General features: G+C 49.2%; 1 long non-coding RNA gene across 1 annotated transcript; it reads right to left on the bottom strand.

The window, feature by feature from the left end:
• Positions 1 to 13276: 13276 nt before the first annotated feature.
• On the bottom strand, positions 13277 to 19547 carry LOC128779801 (uncharacterized). Its single transcript, XR_008425876.1, has 4 exons — positions 19474 to 19547; positions 16515 to 16547; positions 13661 to 13801; positions 13277 to 13394 (listed from the first exon to the last, which is right to left on the bottom strand). It is a non-coding gene; the product is annotated as an uncharacterized lncRNA (long non-coding RNA).
• Between the last annotated feature and the right edge of the window lie 813 nt (positions 19548 to 20360).

Here is a 20360-nt window from a genome sequence, read left to right as displayed (position 1 = left end):
TCCTCGCCTCCTCCGTCCGGGCACCCAGGAATGGACTCTGTGGATGGGAAGGACTCTGACCCCAGGATGTCCCTGGATCTAACGGGGCATCTGTCCCAGCGAAGTCCTCCAGACCCCGTGGGACCAGAAGTGACCAGGGTGTCTGTTCCAGCACCGTGGGCCCAGGCGGGTGCGGGAAGCAGGGCTGGCGGGGCTTGGTGGTGGGTTACTCTGGTGCAGCGTGAATCCACTTGTATTTCTCTAACTTTGGGAGTTAGAGGTCCGCTGCTGAGATTTACAGTCTAAGTATCACACTCAGCTCTTGCTGGTGTGGCTCAGTGGATTGAGAGCCTGCCTGGGAACTGATGAGTGGCCCGTGTGATTCAGTGTCAGGGCCCATGCCTGGGTCGAGGGCCACGTGGGGGCGTACAGGAGGCAGCCCACCCGTGTTTTCTTGTACAAGGATGTATCCCTCTGGCTCCTTCTCCCTCCCTCCCCTGTGTGTATAAGCAAGTAAATAAATTCATAAAAATAATTTAAAACCCAATCTAAGTGTATCGTTTGTTTCTTCATTAGAATTTTACAAAGGTTCCCTACAAAGTGTTTTGATTTTAATCGTCAGGGGCTTAGGCACAGATTTATGTGGGTTCAGTTCTAGCGCTGTATTATTGCCTGACTTTTTGGAAGGTATTTTCAAATACGCCCTATTTATAGGACTCAGTTGACCGACTTTGTTATCAGTTGATACTATTATTTTGAGGCAGGGACCTGACTCCAATTGTTCAAGTGCTAATGGCTTACCTGGACATTGTGGGGGGATTTGTGATTTGAAAATTAATAAAGTGCATGGTTACCTTGTAAACACTGTTTCCTGCAGGGACTGCGAGTTTGCCTCCTCCTCGGGTACCCCCAGTCCAGCAGGGTGGGAGCGCCCCTGACCCCTTCTCTCTGCTCCTTTGCCTCACCTCCCGCTTCCTCTGCCGCCTCCTTGTGGCCGTGCTGGCCCCTGCGTCTCCCCCAGCCGGTTCCCTGACCCGGTCCTGGTCCCACACAGCAAAGGCTCCAACCCTCTCAGGCCAGGCCAGCCTCGTCGGAGCACAGAGACAATTAGATCAGATTTGGCGGCCGGTCTCGGGCGCACTGCCGGCGGGGAGTGCTGGGGGTGCGGGAGGGACAGGCGGACTGGCGGGATGCAATGAAAGCCCCTCCCGCTTCCCGGAGAGACCCAGGTAGGGTTCCGCTGGAGCGCGCACGGACGCACGCGCAAGGACACACACCCACACACCCACACCAGTAGAACCACAACTCCATTTTGACCGTGACATCGTAGGAGGCGCAGGAAGAAATCTAAGAATTTCCCATCTATCCCTCTAGAGGGAGCTCAGGTGGGGGAGTCCTTGGGGAAGTTCTTGAGGGCAGGAGGTAGGATCTGAGTTTCGGATTTGCACCCTAGGCAGAGGCGGGGGTGGGGGTGGGGGAGGGAGGGTAGAGCCCACAGCTGGATGCAGATAGGCAACGACCAGGCGTGGATGGAAACCGGATTAATTTTCTAAAGAATGGAGATAGAGTTTGCAGAAGTCCGGACTGACCGAGTAGAAAGTGAGTGGATTAAGTGAAACAGGGTACGTCCCTTGCTCATCTTCTCAGTTCCGTTCCACCTCCTTCCCCAACCCTCCTCCCCCCCACACACCCTTTTTCTGCACGCGGGATAATACCAACTCCTAGGAAGCTCCACCCTGGGTCTCCTCACAAGCCCAGGCTGTGCCCCGACCATTCCCAATAGCAATGGCTGGGCTTCTCCCTCAGTTCAGGTCTTAAGTTCCCCATAGCTGTGTCTTCCAGGGTAGTGCCAGAGCAAGAATTTCTGTTTGTCTAGCTGTAGCAAAATTAATTAATTAATTTAAAAAAATTGCGCCCTCAGTCACATGGCTATGGGCTCCCTGTTGAAGTTGCTGACGCCTACCGGGGACCTTGCGCACCACACAGGTCCGTCTCTGATGGTAGCCATGGCAGTCCTTGCAGACCTATAGGTGGTCTCCATGGCATCCATGGTAAAGATGTGAATCTGTGCGTTTTGCTGTGGAGAAAGTGAAGCTTTTAGACTCAGGGCGTATAGGAAGAGAGTTCATTGTACCTTGAACGCACGGGTGAAGTTCAAGCTTAAGGCCGTTCTGGGTGAGTGGGGTGGAGAGGGCAGTGGTGCGGGTAGAAGGGTCCTTGCCTGGTCAGATGATCAGAGAGGGGAGGAGGAAGCCAAAGGGAAATCCGGAGAGCCCAGGAATGAGGGGGCAGAAGGGGCCAGAAGGGTCTCTGAATTCAGCAGGTCCGAGTCAGCAGAAATAGCTAGGGAACAGCGTGGTATGGACTGGGACCCGGAGATAGGGGGTGTCCCACTCTCCAGATGGAATGAATCTGGACCAGACTGTAAGAAGGCAGCCAGATCCGAGGGACTGCAGGGCCAGGCAGGCAGATGATCAGCTTCTAGCTTGTGTTTCTCGGATGCAAAGATGGCAACTGGAGAAAATTGAAGAGGTAAGCCTTTTTCCAGCAGTGACAAGTGGGGTCCTTGAGTGGTGCCGAGGATGGAGAGCTGTTTGAAGTAGACAGAATCACTGTCTGAAACCCAGGGGTGCTTGCTTCTCATCCTGGCGAGGGGGAAGGTGGGCATTGGACACCTCACCTGGAGTCTGCTCACAGGTGCCCCTTCCAAGCAGACGTATTACCTGGCACCTCCAAGCTCCAAGTCTGCCAGGCTCTTCCCTAGAGGACATGCACCCCACAGGGGACCTTCAGGTTTAGCCATTTGCTTCATCTCAGATGCCATGGGCTTTGACTTTGTCCTCTGTCTTTTTAATATTCTTATGCCCCAGGCCGGTTCAGCAGGGTCTCTGGGAGTGAGAATGAAGGGATTCCTTCCTACATGCAAACCTCAGTCACTGCTCTGCTGAGGAGCAGATGGACTCAGTAGACACAGAGCTGTCAGCATGAAGACCACACCAAGAGTGGAGTTTGTGAATAGAAAATTCAAAATTGCTTTATCAGGTTATCCCTTTGCAGAATCCACGGAGAGAGAGAGAGAGAGAGAGAGGGAGAGAGAGAGAGAGAGAGAGAGAGAAGAATCAAGTGTTGTAAAGAGAATGATTGTAAGAAATGGGCCCCAGCTGGTGTGGCTCAGTGGGTTGACTCCCGGCCTGCAAACCAAAGGGTTGCAGGTGTGATTCCCAGCCCAGGGCACATGCCTGGGTTGCAGGCCAGGTCCCCAGTTGGGGATGCATGTGAGGCAACCACACACTGATGTTTCTCTCCCTCCCTTTCTTCCTCCCTTCCCCTCTCTCTAAAATAATAAATAAATAAAATCATTTAAAAATCAATGAACATATTTTTTGGTGAGGATTAAAAAAAAAGAATGCGGAAAAATAATCTGTTGAGTTAGAAGTCAGTGGAGTAATCTCCTCTGTGGGTGAGCATTGACTGGGAAGGTGCCGAGGGAATGTTGTCGGGGGGCAACAATCTCCTAAACCAGCATCTGGAAGGGAGCTGCCCAGTCGTGCACACACGTAAAGATTCGACAACCTAATACTCCAGATTAGTGCAAATATACACACACCTGCAAGAACCTCGGCATTTGAACATTGAAGATACACCCTGGATTCTGCACCAACTTTCTTCCTGACATGATCCTAGGCTTCAACTCTCTAAGCCTCGGTTTCCTCACGCAGGGATTCAAAAGAGCACGGAGGAATCATGATGTGAATGCGAGTAACACTACAATAGGTGTGTTATAAATAAGCTTGAGAAGCGATGGGTTGTAAAAACCCCTCCATTTTCTTTATCCAATCTTCTATAGAAGGACACTCAGGTTGCTTCCCTGTCTTGGCCGCAGTGAACGTAGCGATTTGCGTAACTTTTCAAATTCGTGTTTTGGATTTCTTTGGGGATGCGCAGTACAGCTTAGGGAGTCTAGTCAATGTATTATGATAACTATGTATGGCGCCAGGTGGGTACTAGACTTACTGGGGGATCACGTCATAAATTACACAAATGTCTAGCACTAGGCTGTACACCTGAAACTGATACAATATTGAATACCGACTGTAATTGAAAAATAAAATTGACAAAAAATCTTCCCCGTGCTGTGACATATTGTGAAATTTCCAAGAGAAGAGAATATTATTCTAAGCTTGGCAATCTAATCGAAGCACAAAACACTTTTTAAAAAACCCCACAAACCAGTTAGCACCTTCCAGGGCAGTGTGCTTCTAAACAGCATCTGAGATGTGCTAAGATTTCCGAGATCCCTTCCGGGGGCATCCACAGCCCCAGGAGAGGCTCATGGGGCTGCTAAGCTCAACAAACAGCTAGGTCTAGTTTCTTGTCTTTGTCCCCTAAACAAAGCACAGTGCTGAGTGAAACCAGTCACGATGAAGAAGCAATCACCCTGGATTCAGTCTTGATTTTTGAATTTTCTGCTTCCCAAATGGCCAGCTCTATGCCTGCCTCATCTGCCTGAGAGGCAGGAGGTATTTATTTAATTAAAACAGGCTAATTATTATTATTTTTTACAGCAACAAAGGGGGGTTATCTGGTATGTAACACCGTTATAAATTCTGCTTGGGTTTAAAACATAGTTTTCTAAGACTCTGGCATTACCATTTCGCTTTGCTTCTGGTTTGGACCGTGGCGTCGCCCGATGCAGAATCTGAGGTCTGCGGGCCCCGCCCCCCCCCCCCCCCCCCCCCCCGTCAGACCTACTGAGTGAGATTGCACCTCAGCCAGACCCCCAGGTGATTCCCAGGCTCATTAACATTTGAAAAGCGTTAATCAAACATATCTTAACCATTGTGCACTGACCTTGGTCTTGGACTTGAAGAGAGACTTGGGGAAGAGTTGGACGGGGCGTGGGAGGTGATGAGGCGCGGGCCTCCCTTGTCCTTTAGGACTTTGCAGCCGTGCGTGGTCTCCAACCAGGGAGAGCATTCCCAAATGGGCACAGATGGGATCTATGTGGAAACCCCCTTGGAGTGAATCAGGCAGAGAATTTCAATCAATCAGTTTGTTCCTGGATAAAGAAGAAAAAAGGATGGTCACTCATTTTTGGAATCTGACTTTTTTTTAAAAAAAGATTTTATTGATTTATTTTAGAGAGGGGAAGGGAGGGAGAAAGAGAGGGAGAGAAACGTCAATGTGGGGTTGCCTCTTGCACATCCCCTACTGGGGGGGACCTGGCCTGCAACCCAGGCATGTACCCTGACTGGGAATCGAACCGGCGACCCTTCGGTTCGCAGCTGAATCCACTGAGCCACACCAGCCAGAGCTAATCTGACTTTTTAAAAAATATCATGATAAAATGTAACATAAACTGCCTCCTTAACCATTTTTGAGCACACAGTCCAGGGGTGTTAAGCATGTTCACACTGGTGCACGACCGATCTCCAGAAACTTTATATTTGGCAAAACCGAAATTCTGTACCCGTTAAACAACAACTCTCCATTTTCCCCTCCCCTCAGGCCTTGGCAACCTCCACCCTCCTGCTCTTTAGCGTGTGATTATTCTCCAGAGCTCATGAAAGTGGATCGGGTGGTATTTCTCCTCCTGTGACCAGTGTATTTCACTTAGCTGATGTCCTCGGAGTTCACCCATGTTGAAGTCTATGTCAGGACTTTGCTCCTTTTTCAGGCCGAATAGTATTCCATTGTGTGTATACACCACGTTTCGGTCATCCGTTCATCTGCCAAAGGACATTTAGGTTTCTCCCACCTTTTGGCTATTTGCCTAAATCCATCACCCTTGACTTTCCACTACTGCGCCTCTTCCAGCGTCTCCAGCCTCAGTCCGTGCCCATCTTGCAGTTTTTCCTGCTCCCCATTCTTCTCCTAGAGACACGATCCACACCCTTTCAGGCCCTCGAATTGGCCAGGCTCGTTTCCAGCTCCTGCCCATTGTCCATGCTGAGCCTTTACTGAAAATCCCTCTTTGCACTACACAGTGTCACATTCATTGTTTTCATCTCGACTGAGATGCTTTTTTTTTTTTTTTTAATCTACTCCTTATTTTTTGGCTCTGGTGGATGTGTTTCATTCACCCCTTCCTCCCAGGTTCATTCAGAGGTACCTGACCAATGAAAATGGCACACATTTAAAGAGTACGGTTCGGTGAGTTGGTGTTTGTATGTATACGTTGTGAAATGATTACCACACTCAAGCTAATGAACAGACCCATCATCCCACGTAATTACTTCCTTTCCTGTCTCTTCTGTGGGGACTTGGCTGGTCATCGCCCTCCACTTCTCCACACAAGCGCCCAGATCTGCCTTGGGATTTGCTCGTCCGGGTTCCCCAACACCTTCGATTACCCCCTCTGAACACTCCTCCTACCATGTAAGTGCCTCGCTAACTCCTTTTGTCTGAATGCGATTGGTATTAGGGCCCAGCTTTCGCCCCCCAAGCCCTGCACATGGGCTGACGAAGAGAAAGCACTTGCGAATGGATGGGGGAGGCAGCCACGGCCTGTCTCGGCGTCTGATCCGCTCCCTCACCTGATTTGGGGAAAGACAGTGTTAAGACACCTTCATCCTTAAACACAGAATTCTGCAGTGCTCTCGGGTGCTCCCCTGTGTAACCCACAACAGGGAAGGGGTCCCTTCAAACCACGTGTACCCGTGTGACATTACAGCGAGCTCTTTGAAACTGGCGTTCAGAGTTCCAGCCGTAGCCACAGTGAGAGCCTGCGGCAGCTGCCGAGACATCACGTTTTATAGTAAAGAGAAAATAACCATTAACCTCCCGGGTTTGTTGAGCAGTTGCCTGATGATAAAGAGGAGCAGATATTGTAACGAGGGGTGATCGCAAGGCCAATGAGATCGAGCAAGTGTGAAGACATCATGATGGGGTAACCTGGCTTTGAATTCATGGGACGGAAGCAGGAATTCAACAAGCCCAAGCAAGGATGTAGAAATGTGGGCGAATTAAAAATATTTTTAATGGAATTTATTTGTAGAACAGGGTTTTTTTTTTTAAAGATTTTATTTATTTTTAGAGAGGGGAAGGGAGAGAGACAGAGAGGGAGAGAAACATCAATATGTGGTTGCCTCTGGAGCGCCCCCCACTGAGGACCCAACCCACAACCCAGGCATGTGCCCTGTCTGGGAATTGAACCAGCGACCCTTTGGTTCACCGGCTGGCGCTCAGTCCACTGAGCTACACCAGCCAGGGCAGAACGGTTTTAGATATGCAGAAAAATTGCAAAGATAGTATAGACAATTTGCATAATCTATACTTTACTCAGAATTCCCTAGCTTATACCAAATGTCAGTTTTCTGTCCCAGGATCCCCTGCAGGACACCACATTACATCAAGTTGTCTGTTATGTCTCCTTAGGCTCCTTTTGGCCTTTGAGGGAGAAAGACAAGAAACCAGACGATATTTAACAGTGTATTAACTTCCAGGAAGGTGAAAGTGAAGGGACCTATAAAAACACATGGAAGAGCAGCTCACTAAGACTTAGGAGACAGGCGAAGTGCCAAGAGGAGGTGATATTTATTTACTTAAGTCCTCACCCAAGGATATGTTTTACTGCTGTTGAGAGAGAGAGAGAGAAACATCGATGTGAGAGACAATCACCCATTGGTTGCTTCCCATATGCACCCCAGCTGGGGATGGAACCCACATCCTTAAGGAAGAAAATTCAACAAAATCAGGACAACGACACATGAATCCAGTCGGGGCAGATGCCTGGGCTGCAGGCCAGGTCCCCAGCTGTGGGCATGCGAGAGGCAGTGTCTCTCTCCTTCTCTTTCTCTCTCCCTTCCTCCTTCTAAAAATAAATACATAAAATCCTTTTTTAAAAGGGAGAGACAGAAGAGGAAAAGACAGACATGCAGAGGAGAAAGTCATGTGGAGACAGAGGCCGGGATTGCATTCACAAGCCGCGGAATGCCTGCAGCCACCAGAAGCTGGAAGAGACACGGACAGACCCTCCCCTCGGGCCTTCAGAGGGGGCACACACATGCGTGCACCTTGATTTGGGCTTCCGGCCCCCACCACTGTAAGAGAATAAGCTTCTGTTGATTTACGCCCCCAAGGTTGTGTCGATTGGTACTAGCAGCCTTGGCCACGGACACAGTGCTCTCTGATCCCACGCCACATGGCTCCCTCCGGAGCTACAGGCGTCTTCCTCGCCCTGTAACGCCCATCAGTTCCGACATGCAGAGCCGAAGCTGACACCACTCAGAATCTCACACGACCCGGGTGGAGGTCTCGGAGTCTAGGCTGTGTAAGGAGCTGGGAGGGAAGGACATCCTCCAGGAACAGCAAGTTCTCAGTGCAGAATTCAGAGCTTCTATTCCGTACGATCCTCAAACCGCACATACAAAACTAACACACCATTAACCTAAAAACAAAAGGGCTTTCCAAGTGAGGGCCAACAAGCGTTTATTTCAGATCAAACGAACAAAAAGAGGAATAGCTACTGGGGAAGCGTTGATTCAGGCAGAAGGCAAAAAAAGTGTTCTGAGTAGGAGACAAAAGACAATGAGGTATCTCTTGGCATCTATAAGCTAAAAGCGATGCTAATTTTTTTAAAGATTTTATTTATTTATTTTTAGACAGGGGGAAGGGAGGGAGAGAAACATCAATGTGTGGTTGCCTCTCATGTGCCCCCTACTAGGGACCTGGCCCACAACCCAGGCATGTGCCCCGACTGGGAATCGAACCGGCGACCCCTTGGTTTGAAGGCTGGCACTCAATCCACTGAGCCACACCAGCCAGGGTGTAGTGATCTTATTTCTAAACAATGTTTTAAATATTCAGTCCAGTAGTCATCAGTCCAGGAGTCATAATATCTGCTTTCTTGTTACCTTTGCAAAGAACTGTTTGCTTCAGGCCCTGTTCTAGGTCGCTTTGCCCAGTTTTAACATCCAGAGGTTTGAGGCACAAGACCTGTTCCTCTAAGGTGGCCGCTCTGGCTCCATGTTAAAGTGGCTCTGCTTATATTGATGTTTACAGCACAAAACTGTTGAGTCTGAAAAAAAATCCAGATATTTTTACTCCAACAGCCCCGCCCCAGCACCTGCAGGATATGCGAGTACCCCTGTCGGGGAGACTGAGTGCACGCAAACGTCAGAGCAGGGAGCCAGTGGAGCAGAGACCAGGCCGGAGGCCGTCGTCCGCCCCCAGGGCACCGTGATGGGCCGTTCAATGGTCCGCGCAGAGAGAGTCCCATCTCTGAACAGAATGTTCAGGCCTCTGAGAGGTCAAACAAGGCATCAAACTGCTCCCTACCTTCTGGAATGTAAGGACATTCATAACAGCTCTCATCAGTACACAGAGCACCATAGATTCTTTTCAAAAAGATTTTATTTGTTCATTTTTAGAGAGACGGGAAGGGAGGGAGAAAGAGGGAAACATCCATGTGTAAGTAATACATCAATCGGTTGCCTCTCGCCCGCCCCCTACTGGGGACCTGGCCCCTAACCCAGGCACGTGCCCTGACTGGGAATTAACCTGACCACCTTTCAGTTTGCAGGCCAGCGCTCAATCTACTCAGCCACACCAGCCAGGGCTACATCGTACTTTAATTAGAAATTTTAAGGATTATATGTATGAGGGGAAGCTTGAGTTTCTCTGAGAATTTCGTTGACTTGCCAAAGACTATCTACAGGGTCTGGCACAAATAACGCCCCCCTTTTTTTACAAAATCATAAGTGTGAAATTCTGTAACAACAATCATGTGACATTTTCGGTGAAATGTTCAAATGGAATCTATAAATTATTATACCCATCTTACCACCCTAGCAACCACACTCAAGCAGGCGGGACTTCTGCCGGACCCCGTATACTGGAAGCGATTCACCAGGACCTGGATTTGAATGCAAGTTCTTCCCCACAAATGCCCTGCTGGGTCCCCACCACGTCCAGCGCTGCATCGGTCACCATGGAGCTTTGGCTGCGCCTTGTTTGGAGAAAAGGCGTCGCCCACGTGAAGAGCAATCACTTCTTCACTGGCCAGAGTGGTCAGGGAAAGGCTTTGTTTTGACAGGCAGCTGAGGAATCCTATAACCTCTGACCCTTCAGGAATGCCAAGACTGATCTACAGACTGTGGAAGAAAAAACAGGCGTGAGGGTCAGGACCAGTCTTTCAGCCTCCAGGATGAGCCGCTCTCCTTGGTGGGAGATCTGGTCTACCCCCAAGGACCAAGCATGAGTGCATGGAACAGGGGAGGGACAGAAGGGCGTTAGGGAGCAGTGGCCTGGGGACGGTGGAAGTATTTATTTCTCTCAAATACAACACGTCATTGTTGATTATTGTATGGCTTGGTTTTTAAAATGGAACATTTTAACATAAGCTATGCCGTCCGTTATTTGGAGCAAATTTATTAAATTTTCGTTGTCAGGGTCAAGGAAGTTGTTAAAAGTGGGCAGTCTCATATGTTGACTGAGGATGATTTAGAATAATTTAAAATCTAACGCACGTACACTTAACTGTACATATCCACTGACCTGGTGACTTCACTCAGATGATCAAAAATCAGACAAAAACACCCTCACACGGTTACTCAAAAATCAGTGTGGAAGGTACCCCTTTGGTCATGGTCGTATCAAAGTATTAAAACCCATCAAATTATGCTTTAAAGATTTTATTTATTTGCTTTTAGAGAGGGGGAGGGAGGGAGGGAGGGAGAAAGAGAGGAAAAGAAACATCAGTGTGTGGTTGCCTCTCACATGCCCCCTGCTAGGCACCTGGCCCACAACCCAGGCATGTGCCCTGAGTGGGAATCAAACCTGTAACCCTTTGGTTCATAGGCCGGCACTCAATCCACTGAGCCACACCAGCCAGGGCGAAGTATGCTTTAATAGGGGAATAGTATATCCATAGTTTGAAATTTGGGGAAAGCATGAGGAAAGATGAGGTAGATTTCTGCATTCACATGGAAAACTCTCCATAATGAAGGTCAAAACATATGACAGCCTTGGCTGGTGTGGCTCAGTGGGATGAGTGTCGTCCTACAAACTGAAAGGTCACCGGTTCAATTCCCGGTCAGGGCACATGCCTGCGTTGTGTGCTGGGTCCCCTGTTGGGGGCATGGGAGAGGCAACCAAATGATGTGTTTGTCTCTCTCTCTCATCCCTCCCTCTCTCTTTAAAATCAACAAACAACTAATCCCCCTGAAAGTCTTCTCTACAAAGTAGGATTTCAACATTGTGGACAATGTATTTAATGGAACTAAACATGTATTCATATTTACTTGGCTGCTAGGAAGCTCAGCTCTGTACAGTCTCACCCTGTACAAAGTGTGCACTGCTAACTTGACCTCTTGCTATATTACTCTGAATTTCCTAGATTTTTAATCTACTCATTTTATTATTATTACCTAGTTATTTTCATCAGCTGCCTTAAACTTTCTGGGCCAAAGCAGTAAAAAAGAAAAGAAGGAGGGAAGAAAGAAGGGAGGGAGAGGTGGCATGTCCACTGCTGAGAATCCAGCGTGTGGCGGTTCTGGGAGCGGTCCAGGAGAGGAGGCACATGATGGGGACTCGGAGCTGGGTCACTCCCAACCTGTGGTGGCAAGGAGACCCCATCCCTGGGGGCAGGCAAAGGCCACACAGGCCCTGGCTCCAGGAGGTGGTCCAACTGTTAACACTCTCGCTGGACTTGAACTGGATGGTGTCCCAGTGAAGGGATACCCACAAGCTGGTCCAGTGTTTCCGGAAGTTGAGAAGTCCCAGGAAACGGCAACTATATAATGAATTGATTGCCTGTAGCTAAGCACCACTGATACCCTAAGGTAATCAAAGGCTTCAGGTGAGTAACAGGCAATCGAAAGGCATGTGTGGAGGCCACAGACCCTTCCTGGCGTCTTACCGAGGAGCGCATGTGCAGACCAGCTCAGGGCTTGACTATTGGCCAAGCTCCAGAGAAGGTTCAGGTTCAACAAAGGCAGATGTGGGTTGGAGGGTCAGGGTCAGGGTCAGGCTCCGGGAGGAAGTAGAACTGCTTGCCTGTACAGAACAACACAGCTGCTGTGTCTGGGTCCCTAATAGGGCTGAGACTTTCCTGGAAGCCCGACCAGAAAGGTTTCAAGGCAGAGAGGGAAGAAGCAGTTACTCAGCCCAGATTAGAAGAAAATGTCCCACAAGGGTCTTTATCTGGGTGTCACTGATGTTGCAGACAGTGACCCCAAAGGCGCTTCCGAATGAGTGGGCGTATGCGTTTTGACAAATGCTTACGTAGAGCCGTGGGGAGTGGGGCAGAAATGAATGCTGATTTTAGCCATGACCGAGTCGGAGCCGGGCTGGGGGCTTCGCGTCTCACTGGCAGATTGGCTACGATGCTCGAGTCCCCAGTGTCTGGTCGCACACCCACAAAATGGCAATTTTGATGGGGAGAGAGAGAAGGGGTGGGAAGTTCACCACAGAGCCTACCATCGGGGCTACTTAATGGAACTGGTTAGTAGGTGGTCTCTTCACCAAGTGTCTTTAAGATGATAAAATGTGACACTGGGTTAGGACACAATCTAGCCTCTTAAGCCTCAGTTTCCTCATATCTCTATGGGCATAATGACGCCTACAATCACTTCCTGGGGTCATCACGGAGGTCAAACGAGACACTGCGTGTACTCATGAAAACCCTCCCTATAATTCAAGCAGGGAGACGGAGGAACTCTACAGCGTCTCTTGCCCAGGCCTTCTCCCCTTCCCACATCTTCTTTTCAAAGGAAACTGAACTCCTTTATTGGCACGGGGTCAAGGGCAGATCATTCAAGCCAGTGGCCGGCAAACCAGAGCCCAGAGTTTGAATCCAACCCGCACACCACCTGCTTCTGTACGGTCTGGGAGCTAATGGTTTTCTCATACTTTAACGGTTGACAAAAACAAAAATCAAAAGACAAGAACTATTCTGTGACACCTGAAATTTGACATGATGAGATTTCAAATTGCTATAAAGTTCTATACATAAAGTTCTGTTGGAGCACAGTAACGTTAATTTGTGGTGCGTTTTTTTTTTTTTAATTGCTGGGGTCGCCTTGATGGCACAGGGCAGCGTTGAGTATGTGAGAGACCCCTATGGTCTTTGCAGCCTAAAATACTCACTATTGAACTCATTACAGGAAACGTTTGCTGGCCCTTGATCTAATCAACCCATCAACAGGTCGTCTAGACCCCAACTTCCCTTTCCGTTGATCCAGAGGGCCCCCCACTCGAAGAGATCTCTAAGATTCGCCTCCCACCCCGGCCCCCACTCAACTCCATCCTTCCCCAGCCAGCTTACTTGTAAGGGGAGCATTGTTTCCATTTTCCATCCGCATCGTAATTTCTGGTCAGCGAACACCAACTACGATTGAAAATATAGTGCTCCTTCGTGCAACTCTGAAAGTGTTTTCCTCTGAAGGTGAAAGGGAAGATGCACTTGGGGGGGTCTGCAGGGAAAGAGAGGAGCAGAGGGAGCAACGTGAATGGAGAAATGTAAGTCTCACGGATGACCCCCGGGAAGCTAACAGCGCGTGCCTTTTCGACTGCCCGAAACTATGTTCGAAGCTGTTAAAACGTGTGGAAAAGTCAGGATTCGGACTCAGGTGTACGCGGTCCCCCAAATCAGGTCCCCCAAATCACGTAGGCCGCCGCTACTGTCAACTGCTTCTCGGTCCGAGGCATCCCAGACACGGCGGCCAGTCGGAGCGCTCACCCTGCCCCGTGCAGTACCGCCACCGGCCTCGGAATTTCTCGTCCAGGGAACACCAGGCATAGTCGCTGTGGGCGGAGATGCAGTTGTAGTGGGTCGCGTCGTGGTACGTAAATGGAAAGACGCAGGGAGTGTAAACGAATTCTGGAAAAGAGCAAACATGCCGAGCGGGGGCAAGCTTACAAAGGGAATTGGCGTTCTTCTTCTTTTTTATTTTAATCCTCACTCAAGGACATTTTTTCATTGCTTTAAGAGATGGGGGTAGAGAAGGAGAGAGAGACACCGATGTGAGAAAGAAACATGATTGCGTGCCTTCCCGAAAACATCTGGGCTGGGGATCAAACCCACACCCTGGGTATGTGCCCTGACCAGGAATCGAACCCTCAACTTTTTGGTGCACAGGACACGCTCCAGCCAAGCGAGCCACCCAGCCAGGGCGGGATGTTCTCTCTTAAATACTAGCCTGACCTTGCCACTGACCTGTTGTTCTCAGGACAACAAATAGCATTGAAGTGGCTATGATGCCCTGCTCGATCTGGTTCCCCAAAACACCTCACCAGGGAGCGCCTCTCCTTGTGTTCTCTCTGCTCAGGCCTCGGAAGGCTCCGAGTGTGTGGCCGTAATGCTTGTCTTGACGCACAGGCGGGACCTTCTCTGCCTGGCGGAACAACACCCACCTCCCCGCTGCCTGTTTTGCTCCTCTTCCCTTCAGCCCGCATGTGAACCTTCACGGGACTTCCTCGAACACCTAGACCATGCTAGATCCATTCGTGCTGAGCTTCCTCACTAGTTCCCTTTTCTTCCGCTTACTGAACGCGTGAGGACCTGTTCAGAGTTTTTCTGGTTTGTCAGAAATGACCACTGGCAACCTGTTCAAAGCTAAACCCAGGGTATCGACTGGTAGGAACCGGTACAGAAACAGAAGCTTAATAAATATTCGTTGGTCCTTCCTAAGCCTGGAATCATTTTGATATGAGATTCATTTATTGTTATGATTATTTAGCAACTTTTATTACTTATCAGTATACATTAATTATTGAATAGTAATGGTATTATAATTTTTAACAATTATGTCAGAACTTTTATTCTTCTCTTATTTAACTATATTGTTAAAATAGTTATCACTTAATAGGTCAAATTATTATTTAATCATTTCATTAGCATCAGTTGTTACGATGTTCATTATTCATTAGCTATGACTTCTTTGTGGAAAAAGCGATTACAGGGCTTACTCTCCTGGACACTCTGTGCACAGCTTACAAACACTGGCACGTCTAGGGGTGTCCTTACATCAGTCCCCTGACTTGGGTGCTGTCACAGGCTCTTCCCAGGGACGACTTTGGTCCCCAGCATGTGATCCTTATACACCGAGAAATCCTCACGTCCGCTGCTCTGAAAATAGCTTCCTTCTGACCCCAAAAGCAAGGGCGCTGACGTGCCACATTTCCCCACCATATGCTCCAGACGTTAATGGCCTAACTCCACACAAGTGATTGCTGATTGAAATAGCTTTAAGAACCAATCAACATATTTCTCCTTAAAGATCCAGGCCTATTTCTGGCACTCAGTGACCTCGCTACATGATACTCTGTTTTTTAAAAAGATTTTATTTATTTTTAGAGAGAGGGGAAGGGAAGGAGAAAGAGAGGGAGAGAAACATTGACCTGCGACTCAGGCATGCGCCCTGACTGGGAATCGAACCCGCCACCTTTCAGTTTGTAGGCTGGCGCTCAATCCACTGAGCCACACCAGCCGGGGCCACGCAACACATTCTGTAACCAAAGTTCCCCTTTCACTGGCTTGACTACTATCCCCATAAAGTGTTCCGACATCTTTACTTCTCTCTTAAAACTCCCAGCGTCATGAGAGCTGAATAGGTTAAAGTTGAGCACCAGCCGTCCATATACACATATCGCTCACGTCTTCCAGGAACAGATGCTGAGACACAGTAATCCATGGTGAACCCACATGAGCTCCGTGATTAACGTTTCGACTTGAAAAACAGACACCAAAGATCATACACATCCGCAGTGTCCAGAAAAGACCAATCCAAAGAAAGAGTGAGCAACCTAGCGGCTGCGTGGGGGTAGGGGTGACAGCAGATGAAGACAAGAGATCTTCCGGGGGTTGACGAAAATGTACTAGAATTGGACTGAGCTGATGTTTACACCACTCTGAGAATTTATTAAAACATCATCAAATGGTACATTTAAAATGGATGAATTTTATGCCACGTAGGTTAGACCTCTGCACAGAAGGCTGCTAAAAGAAACAACCAACCAAACAACAAGAGCCGCAAATATTGATGTTAGTACCACAGGAGAAGAGAGATCTTTTCTGAAAGGGCAGGGGAGGAAGTCGGGGGGGTGGGGAGCTGGCTGGAATGGGTCTTGAAATGCAGGATGTGGCTGCCTGGGCCAGGGAGGGCCTTTCGTTTGCCATTCCTCTGTTCCAGTCATTGTCCTCAGCAAAGGAAAGCGTAAGACAGCAGAAAAGTGCAAGCAACTTTCAGGAATATAAAATTGTTTCATCGGTGGGGGCTTACATTTGAAACGCTGACAAATAAAGAAATAGCCCTGGCTTGTGTGGTTCAGTGGATCGAGTGCGGGTCGGAGAACCAAATGGTTGCGGGTTCAATTCCTAGTCAGGGCACAAGCCTGGGTTGCGGGCCAGGTCAGGTCCCCAGTAGGGGGCGCGCGAGAGGCAACCACACATTGATGTTTCTCTCTCTCCCTCCCTTCCCCTCTCTAAAAGTAAATAAATAAAAACTTAAAAAAAAGAGAGAGGAAGATTTAGACAGAAGATATTCCCCATTATTGATCCTAAGTTAAAAAAAATAAAAGAAATATATTCCTACCTGGAATCGGAGGTTTTGAACGTTCAATAAATTCTGAAAGAGTAAAAAAAATGGGTAAAATTAAGACCACTCCCAAAAATACTCCATTCCTAAGCTAATGGCTATTAAAAGTACCTTGAAGTTCATGCAGCCAATTGTTCTCCTGTTGCAGAAAAAGTTTTGCTGGCACATTTTGGATGACTTATGATTCCTTCTAACTGGTAAAGGAGTTGGTGGGGGGGGGGGGGAGCGGATCTCACATCCACCTACAACACAGCCCATTAGCTCAGTATGAGCTCCGACCCATCCAAAGGTCTTTCTCTGAGTAAGTCAGAATAAACCCAATGTCAGGCAACTCCCGCCGCCGCCCCCCCACCCATGGTTGAAATGCCACAAGTCTGCACGTTAGAGGGACCGTCCTAGCTTTTGCCCATATCAACATTTCAGGAAAACAACCTATTTGTTCAGTGCGAGAGCCATTCCTCTGTTCCAGTCATTGTCCTCAGTGGACCTTCACCGCCGCACCATGGAGGAGAGATTATAATTGAGGGCTCTCTTCTCCTTCCATCCCTCAGAGGTTCACAGTTGAGAGGTCACAGGCAACTGAGAAAGACTGGAAGTGATGTGACCCCTGACTGGTGGGAGCAAGGTTGCATTCTAGGAGTCCGACTTCGGAGACTGCGATGGGAACGCAGCATTAACATGACGTCGGAACTGCCACACACCCGTGTGGTGACCGAAAGCCTGTGTCTCACTTTCCTCCTCGTCCATGTGACGTTAATGTAGAATTTGCGTCAGACTTGAACTGGGAGCTACTAGGTGGTGATTAGGCATCGTGTTAGCTGATAGTGGCCCTGCTCTTGAGAAAGTAGCTAACAAGATGTCAACATTTATAAGAATTTTAAACATTTTTTAAAGATTTATTTAATTATTTTTAGAGAGAAGGGAAGGAAGGGAGAAAGAGCGGGAGGGAAACATCGATGTGTGGTTGCCTCTTGTGCGCCCCCTACTGGGGACCTGGCCCACAACCCAGGCATGTGCCCTGACTGGGAATAGAACCTGAGACCCTTTGGTTCTCAGGCCTGCACTCAGTCCACTGAGGCACACCAGCGGGGGCTGATGTCAACATTAAAAAAATTTTTTTTTCTAGCTTTGCCTGCCTAGCTAAGTGGGTTAGAGCCTCATCCCAATAGGCCAAAGTTGTGGGTTTGATCCCCAGTCAGGGCACAGATAAGAATCAACCAGTGAGTGCATGAATAAGTGGAACAAGTCATTTCTCTCACGCTCACTGTCTCTCTCTCTCTCCACCTTCCTCTCTCTCTAAAATCAATGCATTTTTAAAAAAGAAAAGAAAAGAAGTAGTTCAGTTCTTCTGGCTCCAGAAACTGAGCCTCTAAAATAACTCTGCCTTTGTTGGGGGGTGGGGGAGTGGCACTGTTTCTGACCCCGAAACTGTTTCAGCTGTGCTGCCGCCAAGCCGAGCCTCCTGGTCCTGCGGTTAGGGTCAGTTTAGGGTAAACGCATGGGCACTTACACCGTGCTATACAGGCTAGCCGGCTCTGGATGGGTTTCTGCTTTGTCCTGTCACAGCGGTGAGTCTTTAAAACCTCCGTCTCTACTCTCTGTATTCCCCACAGCCTTCTCCTCGTTTTACAGATGAAAGAGCAGAGAGATACTTCCACTGAAACGCTGTCTGCTTGGCCAGAAACGGGCGCAGCCTGGACTCCGGGGACCTCTGGTTCCAAGGAATGAGCTACTTATTTCAGACCCGGGTGCCCCCAGAAATGGTCCTTTGCCATTTCCTTTACTGATATCGCGGAACACGGCCAAATCCTCGCAGGTCTTCTCTCCTCGCCCATTATGTTGCTACCACATCGCACCTCCCGCCAAACATTGCGATTTTTACCATTTGATTCTTTCCCTCCTCCCCTCCAGCTAACGAGGATGAAGAGACGCCACCCCCAGTTCTGACTGAGGATTAACAGCCTGTCCGCTGGGCTCTGAGACAGATAATACAGAAGGCAGCCCTCCCCCTGCCCCCACCCCCACCCCCATCCAAAAGCCGACCTGACACCCCAGCTGCTGGGCATAAGCTCTCCCCCAGAATCACAACCTGGACAAGCCGGCTCCGCAGGCCGTGAGAAAACAAGACAAAAAGCAAGTCCACTTCAGGGTTTTGCCTAAACACAGTCAAAAACAAGGTCGCCGTGTCACAGACTAGCAAACGCCTCCTCCCCGTTTGTGACTGCTGCTTCCTCACGGGTGGCGAGGACGCCTTCTCCTTCTGGTCTGTCTTCCCCATGAGACCCATGGAGATCCCGGGGTCACCCCCGCTTTCTGACCACGTCCATTGTTGAGCAAACCCGTCTTCCTTAAATTAATTCCCCCAAACCTCCCAACCAGAGCCCAAACCCTAGAATCTGTTCTAACGCTGTCTGTTTAGAACTCTGAGGTGCTCCATGGCACCCCAAGATGCGTGGTCTTCTTGACTCCAGGGAGGGGTAAACCCGACTTGCACCAATCTGCGTGGTGTGGGGCAGTGACCATCCCTGGGTTTGCCCACCTTTCCTACTCCGACCCTTCCAATGACACCGAGAGAGAGATCACTTTCTCTTGGCTGAATTTATTTGCCTTCTGGGGACGCAATTCACACAGCTCAAACTTCAGAGAAGTTATAAAAGGGAAATCATAAAAGTCCTCCCAGCCATACCTGACCCCCACCACCCTGTCCCCCCCCCACACACACATACACACACAGATAACAGGTGTTGTCATTCCGGTGAGACCCTCAGAGGCAATTTATGAATATTCAAGGAAAGTATTTTTAAAATTGATTTTAGAGAGAGAAAGAAAGGGGGAGAGAGAAAAAAAGGGAGAGAGAATGAGAGAGAGAGAGAGAGAGAGAGAGAGAGATGAGAGAGAGAGAGAGAGAAAGAGAGAGAGAGAAAGAGAAAGAGACATCGATTTGTTTCCCGCTTACTGATGCATTCGTTGGTTGCTTCTTGTACGTGCCCTGACCGGGAATTGAACCCCCAACCTTGGCGTATTGGGATGACGCCCCCACCAACTGAGCTGCCTGGCCAGGTCTGATTCACTCCTTCTATTTTACACAAAGCATAGCCCAGCCTCCACACTGTTTATTTTGAATCTTGATCCTGTAATGAAAGACCTTGGAGAACTTTCCCACACAATAGCTATCAAACTTCCTCTTCCTCTTCTTCTTTAAATTGTGGTAAGAACACCTAACAGATCTACCCTCTTAGGAAATGGGGCGCTCAGCGCGGCATCGCTGGCTCCGGGCACGCAAGTCACAGGGCAGGGCTCTAGAACCTGCTCATCTTGCGTGCCTGACACGGGTGCCCCTTGCACAGCGCCCTCTTCCCTTCCCGCCTGCCCCTGGCCACCCGCCGTCCACTCTCTGCCTACGAGTTTGACTATTTGAGACACTCCACGGGGCTAGAGTCATGCCCTATTTGTCCTTCTGTAGCTGGTTAACTTCACTGCCATAATGTCCCCCGGGTTCATCTATGTTGTCACAGCTTTGAAGCTTCCTCCGTCTTCACAGCTACAACCACTCCATAGGTGAGAAGGCCGAGGCTTAAAGAGAGGCAAAGCGACTCACACTCACCCAACCAGCGAGAGGAGGAAGAGCAAGGCTTTGAACTCATGACTCTCCAAACCCTCTGCTCCACACCGCCCCCTGTGCTGTACTTAAACGATGTTAGGGACAGTGAGTAGAACCTGTTTCCCGCCTGTCTTGCCCCAAACCACTGCCTCCTAGATCTCCCTTTTCTCCTTCCCCTCCCCCCTCCCCTCCCCTCCCCTTCCCCCTCCTCTCCCCTCCCCTGGCCCTCTCACCTGCTCTCA

This window comes from Desmodus rotundus, chromosome 12 (assembly GCF_022682495.2).
Source record: "Desmodus rotundus isolate HL8 chromosome 12, HLdesRot8A.1, whole genome shotgun sequence".
In the NCBI taxonomy this organism is placed as follows: Eukaryota; Metazoa; Chordata; class Mammalia; order Chiroptera; family Phyllostomidae; genus Desmodus; species Desmodus rotundus.
This window is presented reverse-complemented; position numbering and strand designations above follow the sequence as displayed.